This window comes from Bombus affinis, chromosome 7 (genome assembly GCF_024516045.1).
Source record: "Bombus affinis isolate iyBomAffi1 chromosome 7, iyBomAffi1.2, whole genome shotgun sequence".
Taxonomy (NCBI): Eukaryota; Metazoa; Arthropoda; class Insecta; order Hymenoptera; family Apidae; genus Bombus; species Bombus affinis.
The window spans coordinates 14,327,016-14,346,148 of NC_066350.1; the positions used below are offsets into that span (position 1 = coordinate 14,327,016).

Sequence of the window (19,133 nt, forward strand, 5' to 3'; positions counted from 1 at the left end):
GACTTAGACTCCACTTTCTCGAATTAACCCATGGGAGAAATTCATTCTCCATCGTCGCATCAAAATCGAATATTAATGAAAGGCAAACAAACCGCGATCGAGGAGACCTGGTGGCACGCAACGCACTTAACACCGATCATCCAACGGCATCGATATGATTAATGACAGGGGACCGAGGAATACGTGTAACTCGTCTACAGGGGTCATTCGTCAAAGGGTTCCGAAAGAACAGGTGGGCCATCGACCCCTTGCTTTGTCTTTCCTCACGGCTCGACCAAAAGCGGACCTCGATCCCTTTGCCTTGCTTTTTCCCTTTGTTTCCTTTAAGGTGCGTTCTCACTGATGTTCGCAAACAGTTCACGAACAACGTAATCCGTAATTTGTTTGCGTACTGTTGGCATTTATTAAAACACGATTTATTTCAATATTTTTGTAACGCGAAAAATAAATATCTTCCATTTGTACTTAAATATAAAGAATTATCTAGGATAAACAAACGAATAAAGTATTTATATTAACAGGAGATTACAGCCTATCATAACCTAAAATATTTTTTTTAATTATTTATATACTTGAAGCGTAGAGCAAGGTGGTTAAGAATATCATAGGATCCGAATATTTTTGTGACATTGACAGACTGTTTGTTGGTAGACTGTATAATGCTTGTGATTGTAGCGGCACAAGAGTCAGGACAATTCACATCATGTTGTTTTGCCTCGAAGTATCAAGATCGTTAGGTTACAAGTAATGTAAGAACAACTAAACTCCGGGCAAAACAATGTCGTCGCTACGTGCAAATTCGTCAAACGTTGACGAATTCGAATTTTCCGGTTCTCCCCCGACTAGTACAAATAAATGTATCGAACAGTATCAACGAATATTAACGAGTATCTACAGAGTATCTCCGAGTTACGCGACGAACAATAACGAGTATTTATTCGGCGTTTTATATTTTGTATCAACGACTCACGTATACGGCTGTACATCATTTATTTGTTTATTTCAAATATATTTGACGGACAGCGACAGCAATAATTCGCTGCCGTTATTTCACGATATCTTTCCTCGACCAATCCTCTACATGATCATCTTATCGAGTATCGTTCGCTAACGTTAGTCGTGAACTGGTTGCCAGTGAGTACGTGCCTTTAACGTAGGACAAATAACGTTCTTCTGTGAGTGGAGGACGGCGTCGCAGGCTGCGACTTCCGGTTCCTTTCCGATAATTAGAAACAGCCTCGTCTCGTGATAACAATAATGCCGCGTGCTATGACCCTCAGGGGGCGGCAGTTCATTCGACATCAAAGCGATGCCCCCCGTAGCCGTGCTATGCATCAGGGTATCGCTAATGAGATTCACTTTACGATGTGCTCGTCTCCACCATTCGCTTCCTTCGTCTACGTTCGATTATTTTGATCATTTCACCGATAGTTCACGCCTTTGAATCGAACCGACGACCCGTTGTTCCACGCCTTTTTTACGCTCTGACGATCGTCTGCAATTGCAAGGATTTTTTTCAAAGAGGGTTTTTTAGAGGATGTTATTGTTGCTGAAGAATGGAGTAGTGAGAATGTTTGAAGTAGCATGGAACGCACTACGGACAGGTTGATAAAGAGGGAAGGTCCGTGAGAGGCGAAGAAAAGAATAGCTGAGAATGGTTGTACCTTATTCATTTTGTTTATTTACAATTAATTGTATGACTATGTTTATAGCGTGGTTAATATAGTAATAACTAAATAAATTAATAAAGTGATATTAGAATATTTTGTTTATAAAAAATGCATTTTTATATACTTTTTATTTAACTACTTTAGGTAAAGAAAACAATGATCGTTTTAAAACTATTATATTCCACAAAAAAATAATCGAACTTGGATTTTCTTTTTGTATTTTATTTTTTTATCAACGATACGGATTTCATACAAATGAAATAGACACGATACAAAAATTATACCACCGTTCTCTTCCAGAGTTACGTGAGTATTTTATAATGTATATACATAGTATAATACATATATAGCAATTAGTATAGTAAAATATAGCAATAAGTATAGCGAGGTTTATTTCTTCCAAAACACATAGATCCAGTACACACATAGAAAAAGTTTGAAATGTGTAATTAACGCCTTCGTCATACGACTATTTCGTCTAATTGAGATCTCTGAGCGATCGTAGGGTCTTTGTGTGCCACGTAACCGTAGCTCGATAACTTTTAAATCAACTTTTAATACGATACAATGTTTTTCGTCTCGATACTATTCGAAGCAGATTTATTCGAAGATCAAGCAACGGAAATTTATCGTCGATATATTACGAGACGTTATTACGTTCTTAAATTGAATGCCACTTACCTGAGGATTCATCGCCGTGTAACAGGCACTTTATTAAAGATTTTATCATTGTATGATATTAACAGAAGCAAGGAACGAAACTATATGTTACCAATTATACGCACGACCGTCTTTAACCGTCTCTAGACACGATTATACGTTTCCGTTACATCGTGTGCTTAATTGGATCGATCATTTCTACCTAGGTAATTTCAGCCTGACGGCAGCTTGCATTAGCGATCTGTGTGCATATTGACCATCCCGTGACTGGTACACATGCATCATCATCATCATCATCGATATACTTTTTCTGACGCGTTTGGAAATCAAGTCGACTTTAATACTCCTACAAATCGATTTACACATTTTTGATAATTAATAGGAGTACGATTAACAAAAGGGGATCGATTTGTAATCATGCATTTTAAATTTATGAATATACTATATCGATTCTAACTGGAATAAATATCAGAAAGGAAAGGATGCCAGAATTAATAATTCTATCTATAATTTACTTCGTTTCCCAGTTAGACGTTAATAATTCAATCATTAAATGCACAGACTCGTCAAAATATTCACACGTCAATTAATTCCTTGTTTCGTAATATCGAGCCATACACGTGGTATAAATTACAACTTCTGACGTCAATTGTTTAATTAGAGGTTTGGTAATACAAAGTACGTACATGCCAGTACTCGAATATTCTTCAATATCTTTTCTTATCGCAGGAAATACCATTTCATCTTACGTTATATTACATGCAATGAACAAATAGCATTCTGAGTAGCTGTTAACAAAATCAAAAAATTTATGCGCGATTAGACAAGACAGGCTGTTAATCTTAGAAACGTCGATCACTCGATAAAAAATAACTACCAAAGAGAATTCCGAATAAAGCGAGACAAACAACAAAAAGGTTGGCTCGCGGATGTTCCGGGCTCGCAGCTCCCACGTTACTTTTCCGCGCCGTTAAGCCGCCTGTTAATTCCCGTTAATGCTTCCCGTTAATTACGTATGCATCTCGATACACGAAGAACCGAGCAGCGGAGGCGAAACAGCACGGTGACGAGCGCATTATGATGCACCCCCTGTGACGGCACGTGACCGAACCGCCGCGAACCGGGCCGGATTTTAAAACGCTCACAACTGAAAGATAGATAGATAGATAGAGACATAGAGAAAGAGAGAGAGAGAAAGAGAGAGAGAGAGAGAGACAAAAAGAGAAAAGAAAGGTTCGTTCGAGGGGTTCGACTTCCTCCTGCACGAGAGGACGAACACTGTTCGAGTGAATTAACGCTTGGAAAATAAAGGCAACGCGCGTACAGGTCACGGCTGGTGGCAAAATGGCCCGTGACTAACGCACCTTCTATTCTTTCACTCGATTTCGTTTCGAACTCGACGCCATGGAAAATTGTCCACCATATTGCTCGATCGTTTCATGTGTCATGCGTGGTCGACGTTATTAACGGCAGGATATTAAGACAATTTGCAGCCAGGTCAGCCCGTAACGGTGAAAATTGAAACGATTCAGAGCCCGGGGGAGTCACTCCAGCTTTCCCGTAAATAAATGGATAAGTAATCACAGAGGATTTTAATGGCGCGGTCACCGGAAGCGAAATAGAATATTTTTGTTCGATGGCTGGCTTAATTGTGCAAACCTGTACGAATTACTGTTCCATTTCGCGCGATTGGTACGCGCTCATTTATCTGATTTCGTTGCCTCTGACCGCATTCACAATTACGTATTCATGGATATTTTAATGAACTATTCGCGGCGGTGTGATGCTCTCCTCGTTGCCGGCCCCGTTATCGCCCGGAGCGGCCTGGCCATCCCTTCGATTTCCACCGATGATGATGGATTAAACCGAGAATGCGAAACGCGTCGTTCGTTGTGAGCGGTTAGCGTGAGGATTTTTCTTCGTTAAATATGATTTGTGGGTAGAAACGATTCGCAATGAGTTCGTGTAATTATACCAATTAGAAGGACTCGCTAGAAACTATAGAATATTAAGAACTACGAGATATTCAAAGTAACAGCTTTGACAGATCTAACGTAAGTTAATCGACGTTCTGAATTTTGAAACGGCCCTCTATAAAAGACAGATGTCATCTTTTCCCCCGGTAGTTCACACGTGTAATACAACGCGTCGCAAGGTCGATTATGAATCCTCACAGGTACTTCAGAGATAAGAATAAAAGAGGATAATAATGACGATGATAAATTGACTTTCTTCGACACCCCTCCTCCAAATCTACACACATTCTCAATTCTCGTTCAGAATCACTCAACCCTGGAAAATAGGTCAAGTCAACGGGGAGCCTATGGAGAAAAGTAGCTACCGACGGTGTAGGATCGGTATTCTGTGTCGTGTTTTCACGCGTTATCCGCGCGTGAACGCGTTCCCTGGTGGCCGTAACACAATTTTATCAAGGTCGAAATCAGCATCGCAGCGTGACGAGAACGCGACTAGCAGATGCCACGATGCGGGCATTATCGCTCGATGGCATCTGATCGTCACGCCTGTGTTCAGGCCTCGTTACTTTAGTTGCCGGTGATCGTTTCACTTTTACGAGCTCTAAACGATGACGGATGCGAAATAGTCTGTCCCTACTTTTGCAAGCGCGGCCCTCCGCCTCTTTCTTCGGTGTTCTTCGAGTTGACCACCCGTGGCGCGATTGAGACGACCTTAATGGTCTGGATCTGCGAGTACACGGTGTTGCAGAAAATGCGGAGACAGAGGGGAAGGATGGCGAGAAAGTAAGTTCAAAGGGCAGGAGTCGAAAGGGCTCTCTGTTTTGCTTCTTTCTGTTCGGTGAACCGAGCGCCCGAGTTATTAGCCGAGCCTTGATGGAGATGAATATCTCGGGAGCCGCGAGAGGATCGCAACTTTGTAACATCGCGCGACGCAATGAGTCACTGCGAAGCTCTGCAACTGCGAACGCGTTCATGCTTTTTGCGATAAGCTTCTTCGACGCTCGAAGTTTGCGCCGCGTGATGAATGGAAGCGATGGAGTGGCTCGTGACGTTTCGGTGGAAAGGGTTTTGTTGCGCGTTTTGAAGTTTTAGCAAGGTCTACGGGCGCTGAGTTATTGTAGATGGTAATCCTGATCGACGATTGGATTTATTGCGAGTTTGTTTGTTCGTTTGTTGAGAGTTTTTAGAGAATGAAGTTTTTGGTTCGCAAGTAACGCGTATAACGTTAATCGATGAATTGGGAAAGGATAGTTGAAATTGGTTACAGAGATAATCGCTTGAAATGGGAAAATATCGAATTCCGATAATCACACGAATGGACTTCTTATTATTGTTTCAGTATCGTTGATATTCATTCTACAACATTTATATTTCGTATAATATAAAGAATTACGTATATCATATTTTTAATCGCCAACGCTAAAATACGTTCCTCTCGATTTTACTCTCCTTTTAACGAACACAAAAATTCTTAATATTTTCAAAAATCCTAAAAATATACACTTAATAATTAACATGCATATGTATTTTATTAGACACGTATCGCATTATGTAATACCCGAAAATGCAGCCAGGAGATCGTTTTAATTATCAAAAGCTTCCTCCACGTTCCATATTAAATTGATCTAATTATCCGTTGCACATTTCCTCCCCTTATAAACGCCTGATTCCGTTCTATGAAGAATATCGTTGCGTGAAACGATGCAAAGAACGGAGGGTTAACCGCGTCGTCGAAAACATCGTTCAACTTCACGAAAGTTACATGTCCGATCCTTTGGAAAAGTGTCGATAGCAATCGTCCAAGCAGATTGACAAATGGCCCCGGTCAGCACAGGTCCGGCCAGTGGATTCTTGTAATTTTAGATTACACTTGGCCTGGCCGGGGGTAGCACGGTTAACGCATGGTCGAGGTAACCCCCGTCGAGCATCACGGAGTATCTTGTCCAGAAGGGTTAGATTAGATACGTCGTTCACTTCGGGCCATATATCTGTTCGACCCCGTCTTTCCATCGCTATGTCGCATCGTATGCGCGCACACCTATCCTCGATCGGTTGTATGTGAGCGTTTATTGACCATGCGTGTCCAACGATGTGTTTACGTGTGGGTTACGTGCGTGCTGTCCGCGCGGGCACGCGTGTGCGAGCGGCGCGGTGAGTTACGGGACTGCGGACAGAGTGATGCATTGCCGTGGAACCGAGAAGGACCGGATCCCACGGGAATCGAACCGGGGGGGATCCTTACACCTCACACCATTGCGCATCGTGACAGGGAGCCGGTGAATTATTGGAATATCGACGCCACCGGGCATTAAATGCTTCAATTACGATTATTATCGAAATGCGGCAGAATTATGCGCGACCGTGCGCACCGCGATACTTGAGAGCAGCAGGACAACTTGCAGCTCCCTCACGCACCGGGTTTAAGGTATAGCGAAATAATCTTTGTGAAATAATCGACATTGGATTTTGGTTTCAGGCCACCTTGTTTCGAGTACCGTGAAGAGGAGATATTTTTGTTTCGTTGGTTTAACGCTATGTGCACCTACTGACGTTTAATATGTAAAATAAAGTAAAAAGAAATAAGTACATTTATGTAGTCGTAGCATACATTTATTTCTTGAAAAATATTATTGACAGATATTCATTTTTAGCAAACACTCGCAAGCAGGATAATTTTAAAAACAAAAAGTTCGATACCGGTCATTTTGTTCGGTTTGATAGTTTCAGTGCTAATAGTATAGTACCTTAAGTTATTGGAATTTATTTAGTCTAATATCGAGTTTAAGCTAAACGTACTGTTACTGATAGATGTTCAAGAAGATACGTGCGAAGGATGTATAACTAAAAGGCATTAACTAAAAAGCATTAACTGAAAGGAAAAATTTTAATAGAGACATTAAGAATACGTAAGCCTTTTAGATATCCTAAAGCGCTAAAAGTTTCATTGAAATTACATTCGTATCTGCTTCACGGCAAATCTTGCCCATTAAAATTGTAGCAAAGATGCCTTCAACTGCAGCCACCGTGATAAGGCGTACTCTCCACGTTTCCTTCTTATTCTCTCTTTTATAGAACATAAACAGAAGAAACGTTTGAAATAACAATTTTTCAAAAACCCGTACGCCTCTTCGTTTCTTATTATCATTAAATGACCCTTTAAACGGCCGTGTACTGTCAATATAAAGTTCGAATCTAGTCGGTCGTAAAGAATCGTCACGCAAACAGAATAAAATAAAAATTGTATCGCGTAATAAATATATCGGAGCACGGTGGCACGACTGCTAATGCAGATAAAGTGTATAAAACCCGGTTATGGATTCGCACTGGTTGCGCCTCGCGCGACGGTAAAACTGTCCCCGGGTAAAATACACGGGGGACCGGTATCGAGGGTAAACGTTATTGTTGCACCGTATAAATCGCGCTTGATCGCGGAGGAGTACGGGTCGTATATCAAAACTACTGCCGCCGCGGCGCGGTAATTTGTGGTTGGTAATAGAAGGGGGAGAGAAACTCCGGACGAAATTATTATCCAGAAAATACATGAGCTCCGCTCGGAACATCGTTTCGAAATTGCTAGTCGTTTCGACGCGTTCTTTCTCTTTGCACTTTCCAAAATAGAACAGATGATTAAATATTTTGCAGATAATAAGGATACAAAGTTGTCAATAAAATGAAAGAATTTACGTATGTATGTATAGTATTTGGGACAGATATATAATATATATCCGATGATTCTATGGAAGATGACGAAGAAGATTTTCTTATGACGAAACTTCGATTGATCGCCTTTTTCTTTTTTTTTTTTTTTATTTACTTACTGCATGGTTTTGTTTAAATTGTATTGGATATGTTATAATGCATACGTTATTAGTGACAGAGTTACAGAAACTTTCACCAAAACTACACTAGTCGAACCAACTACTTGAAATATGTTAGGAAGTGTAAACCAGGAAACATTTCTCAGTTCCTAATTAGCCGTCTACCGCTTCAAAGCTACCGTACAAGCAAAGGAAAAGACACACTCGCGGTGCAGGTAGAAAAACAGAATGAAGTAAGGGAGGAAACGACGACGGACGGAAGAGGAAAGTCCATAATAGAGAAGTTTCGAAGCGAGCTCGTTAAAACTAACTCGTAGCTTTTCCCCAATCGCTAATGCGTCCATCCGGGCCGCATCCATGGCCACTTTATTTTTATTTAAAGCAGCCAAACCCTCTGCTGCGGCGATGCTCTGGCTCACTGGATCCCTCCATCGTCGCGTTCATTTCATTCCAGAACGCGCCGGGGAGACTCGATCCGATCGATTACCGCGATTCGAATAAAATGTAAATGCCGTCGTACGAGCGCGACTCGTGTGTTATGCAAATTCTTCTCCGGTAATCACTGAGTGGAAGCTGATGTCTTCCTTCGTCGCTAATGGCCCAGGAAAATGAACGAGAAAGGAGAACGAGAGAGGAACGAGAGAGAAAGAAAGAAAGAAAGCAACGAACGAGCTTGTCTACCCTAAAGGAAGAGTATAACGCAAGTAGGACTAAAATTGACAAAGGTTGTGTATTGCGTACGCTGGCTAGGAAAGCTTATCGTCTCGTTGAAACATTCGTGGAGGAACACGAAGCAAGCAGAAACGATGGAACGTCCCGGGGAAAACCGTAACCGAGGGCTTGCACTCCGGGGGGCACTTGACTTCAATAGTTTAACGAAATTGCCGAAGACACATGGATGCCTCTCTTTCTCCCGAGTCGATCTGATTCCCGGGACTGCTACGATATTTATTCGACCTGGACCGTCTCGTCGATCGAACACCGGAGCCTCTTCTTCCAAAAGAAATTGGATTCTCTATTTCAAGCTGGCATCTTCTCACCGTGTTTCTTAGTGTTTCTTAGGTTGATTCAAGGAAACTGGCTGTGAGTAAACTGATTTACCAGACAGTGGAAGTAAGGATCATTAAGAAAAAATGATACGTGAGTTACGAGTTGAGCAGAGGGACCATAAACGGTGAAATTTGATGGAAGATGCGATTTCTTTCAGAAGAAAATGCGAGGTGAAGAAACTGTTCTTTGTATTCTCACGGTGATAACATTTTTCTGCGCTATGTTTACTTTAAACGATTATTCGATGGAAATTTGTATTTGTTCTACCATTAATTGCAGACATGCGCGTGTCTCTCTTATTATTTTATTAAAACAGTCTCGACCGTTGCACCAAGAACATCTTCGATCCTAAAGACACCATCAAGAACTTAATATAAGAAAATACTTTCCAAATGGCAAAATCTCCACCGTCCGCTCAGAATTCTAAGCCCACGCAGAGGAATTACATTCCAACCCACTAATTCCCATCGCTTATGCATAGTAATTAATGCGTGGATGTGCGAGGCCGACTTCTGTCGAAACAATCGGCTCGCTCGCCGATAGAACCGCGTTCGTAGACCGACAGTAAGCGTGACGGCGACTCACAATCAGCCAGCCAGGGTGTAGCCGAGGGGAGCGAAGGGCGGGAATGTAGCTGCAACAGTGCCGATAGGCAAATCCAATGGCGAGGATCTGTACCGGAGGGTGTCCGGTAAACAAAGACAGACTCGCCGGTCGATCGGCGAAAGACGAGAATCGCAGGCAGAAACAATTGGATGGAAAGAGAAAGATGGACAGAGGAAAAGACAGAGACACGAGGGAGAAGCGATGGGTGAAAGGAAGACGGAGAACACCGGCGATCTACACAATTGCGGGCGGTACGCGCTCGTGTGCGTCGGTTAGACACATGTCCGAATGGAAAGGACGCGAGGTGCATGCCGGTGCATTCATTGCACCAGCTCCTACGTGCGCCGAACGCGATGCCAGTTCCGCAGGATGATTAATTAGTTGTCGTCCGTTCCATGCCACCGTGTCACTCTTGTCACGGCTTTGTCACTTCGCTGCAAATACCGCCAGACCGCCGATGCACCCTCCCGTTTTCATCGTCTCCTGTACCAACGGCCCCAATGCTACACCGCGCCCGTTTGACCCACGCGTTTCGCCATCCTCTGTCCCTGCCTCTCGCCTCCCTCAGAATGCAAACACACGCTCGCGGGATATACCGGCGGTATATACACGTACGCGTCCCGATGCAAAGCAAATTGCATTGTAACCGGGGCTGCAACAGGCGCGCCATTAATCAATGCCCGATCCACGGGGCCGCGAAACGTTCTGCCAATTTCCAAGTAGACCCGCCGCGAGACAAAACCGTACGTCCAGGAGACACGCCACAGCACGAGGATGGGTTAAGTTTAACTCTGACGAGCTTTTTGTGCGGATGAAGCGAGTGGAAAGAGAGAGGCATAGGTGTTTGGCAATCGTTAGGATGGTTTTGGCAGGGTAGTTTTCACACTGTTGGAAGCGCACTTGGTGGCGAAAGTCGAGCGATATCAGTTTACGAAGCAAAGGTCTTTTCATCAGTTCCTGTTGTATTTCGTTATCTACGTTAATCTATATGAAAAATTCTAAACGTTAGGTTTTATTCTCGCTGTGATATTTAGTAGAATAGCGTATGGAAATGTTCGAGGATTCGTATTTATTATTTATGAACAGGTAGAGACCTTGCGAGGCTTTGTGACTCATTTCTATCGCCGTTTTTCGTGGTACGAACTTCGTGGTAAAAATGAAGCGATATAAGCTTCTAAAATAAAATAACAATTTCAGTCAAACTTTCTAACAAATTATATATCTTGTATTAAACTATGTTATTACATTCAATTATATTCTTTGTGCGCATAAATAAATAATTAGATTGTACACATAGGTAGATCCTCTTGAAATAACAAATATACTTTAATAATTTCCACTATAACACAAATGTTGCTTAACGCGTCATTGACAAAGATCACAGAACTATTCAAAACTACAAACTGGAATGACGATTATAACCGAGTTTCGCGATGAATGTTGGAAAACGCTGAGCAGAAACAAAAGCGTGACTGCTCTCCGTGACTGGCGAGTAAAGGTAGGGTGACGTTGATCCGAATTCATTGAATGCATCGGTGGTCTGTCGATTTGTAGAGGACCGTAAGACGGTATTAGCTGAATTGAATTCCCAACTATCGTCGTTGCATAGCCAGGCGCCGAATGCACCGTCGTATTCAGGGTATCGACCCATTGACTAAGAGGCTACGGGTTTCTGGTTACGGCTCCCTATCTGCCCGTCACGGCTGTCTAACAGCAAGCTCTGACACGGGAATACTCTAATAACCGGTATACTGATTTTATCGAATGAACTACTAAAACCATGCAGCAAACACGGAATAACCGAAAGATTTTCCAGGACGAATCTTCCGTGCCAGTTATTCAAAATATTCACCCACAATCCGCGCTTTCTGCTTGCAATTAATCACGATAGAAGCGACTTGCGCCTCTGTTTTACCCGCGAAACTTAAGGAGCTACGTTAATTAAATTAACATAAAGCCAGGAGGAAAAAAAAGAAGGAAAAAAGTTAGAGGTTTGACGGACAGGTTCGCGAACCCAGTTCCGTTTCCCTTTCTCCTCGGACACGGTTAATTAACCGGAGGGTTTCGTGGCCTCGAAGAAGGCGAGTTGCCGCCAACCTGAAATCTGATAAAAGCAACGCATCCGGCTGTCGGCCGTCGGCAACGAGGCTCTCGCTCCTTTTCGCGCGCCAGATCCGTCGCGAGAGGAAGTTGTCCGAAATTTCGCGCGATAAATACGTAATTACCCCGACAAATGAGTCACGTTGTTTTAAGAGAACTACCTGCATGCTTTGGATCGAGAGAAGAACGAAGTGGAGCAGTCAGAAGAACGGAGACTTCCTTCTTTTTCTTGAAGAAAGAAGTACGGGTCGAGAGGTTCAACTCTAATCGTGGTGATTTTATTGTTTGGTTGATGGAGGAAGTGAAATTGGACGTACATGTGGAAAAGGCAGAGACGAAGTTGTTAAAAGTACAACAATATCGTGTTAATTCTTTAATGAGTCGTAGAGTTACTGTTTCTGTCAATTAAAATCACAGAAAATAAAAGATCAGATTTTGTTAAATGTTAATTCTCAAACAAAAATATCGAATGTGCATGAAGGAAACAGATTTTTCTTTGTATGGAAATACGAAGAGTGAAACTCTATAAGATCGTTGAATGATAATTGTATCGCGGTTACTTGGTCGGGAGATGGTAGCTTTTGCAATTTTTTATATTTTTTCCTCTTTTGACGATTGGAATAAATCGTTATCTTCGTCACGTACGAGCAAGCTGAAAAGCAGTGGGAAACGTATTTCGTCACGTCTCGACGCGATAACCGCGGAAAAAGAACAAACGGTGAATCGTAGAGGGCGGGAACGGAAGCATGGAAATTTGATAACGCGACCCAACGTGATTTAATTCTGCGTCTCGGTTTATACAGAACACTCGAATCACACTCCTAGATTTCAACGGATAAAGATTCGTCTGCAGTTCTCTGATGGACTCTGAAAGTTCGGAGACTCGACAGAGGCACTCTATCGAATTTCCACGGTTGACATCGATCAATTTCGACTGAGAATATCTGACAAAGGGAAAGAGTATCTGAAAATCCGATTGCTAAAAGATTAACAAAAAATTCACTAGAAAATTAATTACCTGGCATGTATAACTAAAAAAAGGAGACAATAAAGGGAATGAAGGGAAAGAGTTTCTGAAAATTTTGTCACTAGAAAATCAATAAAGAATTCGCTGGAAAATTAATCGCGTACGATCAAATGACAAAGAGATAAGACAGGACGAGAAGTTCATTTCTGATTTTGCAATTTTTGTAGGCTACCAATTCCTAAGATCTTACAATTGTATAATATGCCATACATAAGTGGTTCGAATTAACGTAATAAATATACATAATTATACTTCCGGCTGAATTAAGCTTCCCAAAATCACCTACATACTTTCACCAATTACAAAAACACGGAATCTAAAACGGATGACCTGCGCAAGTTCCCTAGTCCCTCCATTAAACTTTCTCAAACCTCATCCAAGCATCTTCATCTCAAAATCCCCGAAACCTCCATCATCCGAACGACCCGAGCCCTAAACCTATCAGCCGCGATAACCCTATCCCATCAGCGAGCTCCGTGTCATTAAATGATCCACGCGAGTCGCAGCGAATCCTCGGCTTTAAGATCTCAAGCTGTTGCTAAGGGATTGATGGTGTTACTATGGCAACCGGTGAGGGCCTATTGTTGCACCCTGTCGGATCCCGCGCGGCCATACACCCCTCGCCACCTCGCATGGCATATTTATTTGCATGTAATGTAGGTACGCACGTCTCGTTCGTCGACACGCACAGCACGCGTGTGTCCCGCGGCCCGTCGTACGAGCCTGTGTGCGTGCCTGCTGCTCGTTTATGCATCTATGCCAGTGGTACCAAACCCCCCTTCGCGAGCACCCAGGGCAACGTCCTATCTTTAAAGACGAGGGATCGGAAAGTTTCGCGAAACTTTCGCGCCAAGTCTCGGCCTCCAAGCTTCTTCGGTAAATAGCGGAGGATCTGTTTGTTGGGATGCTTTTACACAAGGGTGGTTAGAAGGGTGGTTAGAAGGGTGGTTCGTGAGAGGGAGCGAAAGGCTGACTGTTGACGAAGACTAGATCGAACTGGGTCGAAAGAAATTCCGTGGTTCTTTCTTGTTCTTAAGGGTTGAAAGAAGGGTGGAATGGGAAGTTGCTTGGCTAGTCGAAGTGCATGTTTGGTCTTAACGATTGTTATCGAGGTAATAGGGAAATGGTGTTACGAAGGAAAGAAACGTAGTTGGAAGAATGTTGAGTTGCGCAAGAAGCGTGCACAGGGTTAATAGGTTAATAGCGAACAGTCTGGTTTTTGCGAGCGAATGGTGCAGTTTGGAACAACGTTCTTCGATTTTACAATCTAACTTGTGATAATGGCGTGCTCGGCTGGAATAAGTATTGTTGGGAAAAGTCACGTTTCTTGTATGATATATGTATATGACTGTGTTCCTCCTTGCTGTGGGGGAGGAACGTGAAGCGAGAGAATCGGTTGAATAGTCAATTCGGTTAATTAATATTCCATTAGTATTCCATTTGATGGGATTAATATTCCATTGCATCCCATCTCGAATTAAACAATCTTGAATTATGGAGCCACGTTTTATTCATCGTCGAATTAAACGTAATAGCAATGGATTTTATTTACCGGCAATGAATTTATTACGAGCTGAATTCGATTATTCGAAAAATGGAGCCTGTCGGCTGAGTAAATACGTTCATTGATTTTGCTTGATTCAATATCATAAAAATGAAAATTTTAACTGAATTATAGTAACTTAATTTACAAGAATAATCACTACTGGATATTTATGAAGATTTCTTTTCTTACAGATAAGATCATTTTTTAGTGCAAGACGTAAAGTACACGATACATTTTTCAAAATAATATTTTTTGCAACATCATCGCTCTTCCCTCTTTTTCAATTTATGAAGTTGATTAGTATGGCTTTCCACCGACTTAATTATCGTACTGTTAATCGCGTTATATCTCTGCTGATAAAAAGGTAAAACCTCATAGTTCATCCATTTTTACACATTTCCACTTAGAATAAGTGCCTGAACATTCATAGCACGGTAATACGCAAATTCCGTAAAAAGTCTCATTTAATTCCACTGAAAGACAGGCTTCGATAAACGTATTTCCAACCTGTTTTTTTCACGCCAAGAAGAAACATCTCCAGCACACGTGTGTCACACGTTGCTCCATTTAAAAGGCGAGTCGAACGAGCGAAGCAGAGGAAGGACGCGCGTCAGCTTGTGCACTTTCATCCGCGTAATTAAAACCACGGCATCGTCCTTCGAGCGGCATGAGAGAAAGAAAGAGAGAGAGAGAGAGGGAGAGGGAGAGAACGAGTCGTAATGACGCCACGACGTCACTAAGACAGGAGAGGATTCTCCACTCGCGCTCGCGCTTCCTCTATTCGTGCTCGCGTTAATGCTCGTTCGAGTGTGCGACTCGATGCGTTCGTCGTCGTGGAATCGGCGTCCCGACGCTTCACCATCCACGAGCCGCGTTCTGCCGCCTTTACAAGTATATTCTGAGCATTCGTTACAGCAGAAAGTAATAATTCTTGCAAAGTGACACCCTACCTTCATCTTCAACCCTTCTCGTCCTCTTATTCCTTTGGTTCGTTCGCAAGACACGCCGAGAGCACAAGGGAAGTTAAGCTTTAAGTGGACACGCAGGCTGGTTCTTATAATATAATAACTGAATGTTTTTGATGGAGTTAATCGTTTATTGTAAGTGGATATGGTGCAGAAACAAAGATACGTGAGAATGAATTTATTCCGAAGCAGAGGTTCAAGATGATCGAGAAGCGAGGGTGACAAGTTGTAAGGGAAGAAGGACTTTTCATTTGTATAGCTAAAACAGAAGAGTAACTCTTGAATTTTATCACGTCAGACTGCGATGTATTGTGTACACGAATTCATACTTGTGATCCGATGTAAAAATAAATCACGATAGGAATTATTAGTAATTGAATCTCAACTTTGAGAATATAGGAAATATTTTTCCATCGTATTCGAGATATCACTAAGATCTCTGCGAGATAAACTATATCCGAGTAACTAACATCTATAATAATATGATTGATATAACCGTCACTTTCTCTCTCAGTGTAACCAACTAAAATTCTCTAATCCTTCTCTAAAAGTTTCCAATTATATACTGAAAAATCGAACCAGGTCTTTCAAACGAAGCAAGCAACCCTATCAAAAATAATTAATCAGCCAGCTGATCAGCTACCAAAATTCACAAATACGGTGCAAGAGTATCAAGCAAACACGAAAATCAGAAAGCGTCTCCCCCAGAAGCGGCGATTCCTGCATTCATCCGCTCGGTTTCCCCCTCGCTAGAAGGAAACGAATTATTTCAGACGAACAGGAGTGATTACCAGGCCACATATTCTCGTGGCAGGAACAACAGGCACGCATCCTTCCAGACGGTCGGGCGTCTCGTTCGATGATTACCCCAAGTTATTACCTAGATGCTGTGCTTTTGTGGCAGTGCTCGCGGAGGACGCAACAACGCCGTCATCGGTTTCCTGCCGATTCGTATTACGGCCGCCATTGTGCATCCTCCCGAGGACACCGGTGCTCCCGAAGCCAGAAGGACGATGGAAGGAAGCTCCTCGAGGATCGTCATTTCCGGAGCGCGGCTGCGGAGCATTCGCTTTGTCCCCGTGATTATGAACTCGCATCGGTTCGTGGAAGGAGCATCCTTCCTCCCGTCCTCGGTTGCATAATGGGTATGATGCACTCATTACTGCGACGTCGAGGCAAGGATCTGCTTTCGAAGCGTTTCGTGCTGCGGCATCGCGCGGGAGGAAACATCCCGATAGGGGAGACTCTGAAATTTTGCCTGACAATAATTTACGCCTCTTTGACAGATCCGATATCTCGTAGTAAATCACACGTGGGATATGTTTCAGATTTATTCTTCTTTTTTTTTTTTTTGGAGGGATATCGAAGGGAAGGTGGATTCTTAGTCGTTGCTAGGCGGTTACGCTATTCCCTTTAAGGAGAGGGAAGTGTGTAAAATGGAGATCGAGCGAAGTATGGAGAAACTAATTGAAACATTGTCTCTTCTGTAGGATATACGAGTGACTGATGAATTGACGCGAAGATCTTCTATTCTTTCGACTGTTCTCTTACGCCACCTATTGTAGATTCTTCGTGTGTAATTTTTAAATAGACAGGGTTTCTCAAATACACTGCAGAATTGGCGAAATGGATATCGAATATATTAGGTGCATGCAAAAGCTTTCGAATTTTTTCCAAGCGATCATGTGTAGTTAATTTTACATAAATCTACAATTTATATAATAGATCTCTAAACTTCGATACAATCTTCCGCGTTTCTGTGATATTGTTTCATCGGTATTGATTTATTTGAAACGCCAGAATCATTGGTGACAATAATCTCGCGAAACGACAGTGAACACTATGAGCGACGGCAACGCTAGCACGCATGTGGCTCGAACCGCTACCCTTAACTTGGCCTGGGAATTTCTTCTGCGTACAGGGTCCAGATTTATCGCCGAGAAATTATTATTTATTCAGACGGATGCCGCACTCTTTCATTCCTCATTCTTGCGACGAGATTCGGGACTTGAGAGAAAGGTGACAGAAAATTATACAAAGTGGGATAAACATTTCGAATTAATATTAAAAATTAATATTTGCAATGCACATATTATGTACAAATAGAAGAAAGTTGAAAAAAAGCAGAGAACAAATTAAGAAGTTGACTGGTTTTTGTTCAAGAATTAGATCGAAACAGCAAATGTCGAACACGAACGGTATATTCCAATGAACGGACGCTTACAACGCACGTGTTAAAATAAACTGAAACTGTTTTCCAGTAATCCATAAATATGAAACTACATATGAAAATTTCGAAAAATACCGCTACAGTATCGGCGATACAAAGTATATTGCAAAAGTCAAACAACGCGTTCCATCGTGACGCACAAAGATATCCCCGTCGGAGTAGAGCGTTCAAGAAGATTTTCTCCTTTCATCCGACGCGGGACTTAAACTCTCGTTGAACGTTCCAGAGCACCGTCCACGATATTTTCATAATCCCTTTTGATACCGCGTTAATTATTCGCCGTGAAGGCTAAGCGTGCGACGAGGGCGGTCAAAAAGCGAGCAACATCGGCAACAAGGCTCTTTGTGCCCCTGAAGCAGAAAAAAAGCCGCTTACACCCCCTCTTGTAAATGGGGGATCGTTTCGCGTGCGCGTTGCATGCCGTAAACGGTCGGCCCCATGAAATTCTAACGAGTTTCTGAATAAACAATAAAACGAAAGAATAGCTCGCGAGAGAATTTCCTCTTCAGTCTCGTCGTCGCCGAATAAACCGGTGGGCTAAAGAGCCGTGGCTCGACGAGACGCGTCAACCCTGGTTTGAAAGCATCCCTGGTTTCCATCAAAGCCAACTTTCTTAAGCATCGACCGTTAACGCGTAATTCCGTTAAACTCGACGGCGAGCGCGAGAAGCAAGCAGCTTACTTATGAATATTGCAACCGAGACAAACCCTTCCGACTTACGCCACAGTTACCGAAACCTCGCGGAAGGGTTGCAACCGTGGCCGACTCTCTGATGCGCAAAGAACACGAGAATCGACTAAATAGAGCGGTTGTTGAGATGCGGTAATTCGTATTTACTGGATGAAATGTCCTTAGAGAAAGCTCGGCTCTGGCAAAGGATAGAATATTTAAGAAGAGAGCGTTTTCACTGTTGGCAGTCTTTGACTTGCAGCTTCTTCACCATCATCCTTTGAATCCGTGGAAGATTGAGTTTGCATTTCTTTTTCACCGTAGGATAAGCTTCTTCGCTATTAACTTTAATATAGTGCACAAAACTTGACGTTCGATCTTGTACTTGTTTCAGAGAACAGGAGAGCCTTAATGTTATCAAAAATACTTTAATATCAAATCGAACTGATTCTTTAATGTTTTCCATAGACTAAAGAATTCTTTCGACAATAGAAGGATACGGTTGTATCAAAAATTACTCGATCAGCAAGGTTATGATTTGGTATTACAAGATGTATTATCAATTTACTAAAAAAAAAAAAAAAAAAAAAAAAAGAAAGAAAGAAACAAATGCATCGACGAAATCATAAATCACCCAGCTAACAAAATGACTAAAAAGCTATTTGAAACTGCATAGCTTCAAAATCGTTTTTCACAAAACTCAATCACGGGCGAATATTCATCGACAAGAAAAAGGGGACAAAAGATCGGGAAATCCTATCAAGAAGTATTCGCCATATAAAAGAGTATTCGCGGTGGCACGAGATTCAGCGATAG

At 42.3% G+C, this 19,133-nt stretch overlaps 1 long non-coding RNA gene across 1 annotated transcript; it reads right to left on the reverse strand.

Annotated features, from left to right (window-relative positions):
* Positions 1-3,283: 3,283 nt before the first annotated feature.
* LOC126918715 (uncharacterized) lies at positions 3,284-18,898 on the reverse strand. The gene is made up of 2 exons (XR_007711423.1): positions 5,865-18,898; positions 3,284-5,795 (listed from the first exon to the last, which is right to left on the reverse strand). It is a non-coding gene; the product is annotated as an uncharacterized LOC126918715 (long non-coding RNA).
* Positions 18,899-19,133: the final 235 nt, after the last annotated feature.